Below are 3,847 nucleotides of genomic sequence, written 5' to 3' on the forward strand. Positions count from 1 at the left end.
ACGGTTATGAACAGCTTTGGTTTGCAGCTAGATGTCAACTCTTTCTAATAAATTTTGATTTAATTGATTGGTTTTGTCTTTATTTCATGACCGATCTCCATTTTTCGGATCCCTTACTGAATGAAGTCTTTTAATATTAATTTGGCTCCTTTTAACCCTTTCACACCATAATTTGCAACATACATTTTAATCCAGGATGGCACTTAATTTAGCATCTCCTTAACAAAAAAAATGTCAGACCAAGTCCAATATCCAACATTTTAGAAATTCCTGAATTAATTTAGAGATCTAAAACATCTAGATCCCAACCAGATCCACTATGGTCAGAATCGTTCGTGTAATGTCCAATAACCAGTGCAGATGATATTAATAACCATCATTAATCACCTGTAAGATTCGTTAAAAAAGCTGTTCTTTCTCAGCTTTATGTTTGTCTACTATCCAATAATCCTAAATCGTAATTCTGGTCCAGTTTTTGGCCTCATTCTATGGAAGCATTTGTGACTCATAATTCAAAATAGAAGTCAATACTGGAAATGCTTTTAATTTTCACAATTGCCTGCATTACTTCTTTTAAATTAAATGAAAAAGCAATTCTCCAAAACGGCTTTTTCTTTTTTCTTCTACAACACTGCTCATTCTGTAACTTAATTAAAATAATAAAGAATGTTCTGGTAAATTTGTACCAAAATTAAATCAGAAATATCAAATTTGAAACTACTGGAGAGTTTTAAAAAATAATTCTCCTACCATTACAGCCTTGTAACATAAGCCTTTTTATACTATTTTATGTAGATTTTATTATCTGTTTTAAATTTTTATACTTTTTATTCTTTTGATCCTTTACTGTTGCACAATTCTCTGATTGTTTTTCTTGTGTACAGCACTTTGGGCCTCTTTGGTGGTGGAAGGTGCTTTATAAATTAAATTAACATTAAAATCATAAACAAAAATGCTTTTTCATTTTCACAATGTAACTGCATGACAGTCAGAATAGCATCACCCACCATATTTTGATAGCTGTTGTAAAGAAGACACCACTGCATCCTAAACCAGAAAAACATTTGAATCGGAACATTTTATGCTTTAAAGGGTCACTTTGTTTTCTCTATCCCATTTTCTTACTTTGTAAGGGTTATACCAAACGTTGAATCATGTTACTCTTATACGTTTTGCATTAACATTTGCAGAATAAAGACATAAAAGAAATATAAAGAAAGGTTAAAGCAATAAAACGTCATAAAACACACAAAAAAATAGTCGGAATTTAACAAATTAGAGTCCAAGGCCATAAAAGTACACATATTATACATTAACATCATTAACATCTTTATTTACAAAGCTAAAAGTTTATTAGATGTGAGTTAATGTTATCTTAGGTAAAATTTTGAACAGTAATGAAATGCTTAAATAACTATCAGTATTAGACTAAGTTCATAACCTTTGTTAGCGTCACAGATAGGTAACAAATATTCACTTTATTGCTGAAAAGTTGAGCATTTTCCAGCAAACGTCCAGCCTCCTGTGGTGTTTTTTGGCAGTAGACTCAGATTAAAGCAGATGATTCACTGTGGCGACCCCTGGAGGGATCAGCCATCAGGCAAGGTAGAAAAAACTGCGTTAAACCTGCGGCTCACGTGACTGACGGTCCTGTCGGGTCTGTTTGGATTAAAACAGAAAGTTCTTAGAAAGACATTTCAGCCATGAGTGGTAATAATCTGCTGCACAGATGACTCCCGGGGTTTCTTCAGCGTTAGTCACCTTTCCTCAGAGCCTTTTACCTTTTATAGTGCAGTGAGTGTGAACGCAGAAAAGCAGAGATAGAAGAGATTTCTTTAATGTTCTACATCAATCGATTCTTTCCGCCCACTCTGCCCTACTGCCCAAGCAAGCGAGGGAACACGATACCCCCCTTTTATCATTTCGGCTGTAATCTCCTTATTTATATGTGTCCCCTCGTCTCCGCCCCCTCAGCCGGCTGATGGAGGCGCTCGGCGGCGAAGCTCCTCGCTCTGTCAGAAACCAGCGAGCCACGCTCTGCTGCTTCTGAAGATGAACCGCCGGCGATCCCTGCAGATTAAAAACGACTTCTCCCTCCTCGCCGCGGCGCTTTCTGCCCCCGTCTGCCCGGAGCGTGGCATGAATAAAACGGTTCCATTACGGCGGGGGCTCTGGGGGGCTGCAGATAAGGCCGAGGGAACGTTCATTAGTGGTTTTTCATTTGGTACATCGTGTTTTTACACCAGCATTATTTAGTGAGTGAAAACTGCAGGAAAGCAAAATGGAAATGTGATGACTTCACGCCGCAGAGGCGTTCGCCGCGCCACGACTCAAATGATTTATATTGGCTGCCAGTGTAATCGAATGGATGTTAACTTCCTTTAGCAGAGTCTGAACTCCACTTTCTGCTTCGTCAAGGATCCGTATCGGAGTTTCTGCTGATAAGGAGAAATTATTTTGAGAAATGAAAAAGTCATTTAGCTGGTTTTATAATCGAACAAGAAATTGAGCTGTTTTCTCAGAACTTTGCACAAACTCAGAGCTGGTGAGAACTCAGCTGAACTGTTTTAGTTTGTTTGTTTCCTGAGATATTCATTATCTTTTATGTGTTGTTGTCTGTTTTAGGAGGTGGTAAGACTTTTTTAAACGTAGTTTATTAATAACATTAAATAAAAACAGCCTTTAAAAACACAAATTATAACTTGGATTTGAGATTTTACATGCTGACAACCTGACATTTGTAAAGGAAGTGCTGCTAAGCTGCTTTGATCCAATCTTCTAATTATTTTAAAAGGAAAACAAGTTTTAAAATTTAAGTTCTAAGTTTTGTTAGTTTGTAAAAAGGAATATTTTAGTTTTAGTGCTTTATTTTCTGTTTCCTTTTTTTGTCTTACAGTATTATGTTTGTCATCTTAAAGACAAAGATTTATTTTATGTTTTTATCATGATTTTGTGGCATTTTTCTAATAATTAAATACATGTATAAAGAAAATTAAGATCAAAGTGCATTTATGTGTATTTCTTAATTAAAATGGTTATGAATTAGTAGCAGACGCAAAAATACTGTTGGAAAAAGCTTTTAAGACTTTATTCTCACATGACGCATTTTGCACGTCAAATTTATCGCCCAACGCCTGTCCAAAAATGTCCTTGGCGCTCTGACCCCGGTGTGGGAGGAGCTAGCACCAAATGTTTTCTTTATATAGAGTGGTGTCTGTGTTTATCTTATTACAATGCATTGAAGCAATGGAGGATGTTTAGAGATTGTATTTAATTCTTTTAAAAGCTCTACAAAAACATTGGTTGTCATGGTTTCATGTCTGGGTTCATGAGATCATTCAGTCTCTCCCCGTACAGTGAGCTTGACTCCTCCCACATCCTGGTTCTGCAGACAGGCCAAAGGCTTTTGACAACAGTTTTCCACAGATTGAAAACATTTAGGAATGCTGGAAAAGAGCAACCAAATATGTGAAGATGATACTGTGAACTTTAAATTTGATATTTTTTGCTTTGACAGAACCCTGTGAGCCCCATTTTACCCAGAGAGGAGTCTGACAGGCAGAGGAGTTGCCAAAAAGGAGAAGAGAGTTTCACCAACAGCTGCAGTGAAGGTAAGATCAGCCAAACAAGCTTCAGTTTGTAACCGGGTTGGATAGAAAACTGACCCAACACACCTGAAACGAGACAAGCATGATGTGGCATAACATGTGTATATAAGAGACACAAAAGTTCCAATCCAAACACAAATGAACGTTCCTCCTTTCTTTAATCAAGTTGAAATGTTTCTGTTCGCTTGTTCGTTCGTGCGCTCCAGCTTCATCAGATACGGCTGCTCTCGGCTACACAG

Source organism: Oryzias melastigma, linkage group LG8, assembly GCF_002922805.2.
Source record: "Oryzias melastigma strain HK-1 linkage group LG8, ASM292280v2, whole genome shotgun sequence".
NCBI lineage: Eukaryota > Metazoa > Chordata > Actinopteri > Beloniformes > Adrianichthyidae > Oryzias > Oryzias melastigma.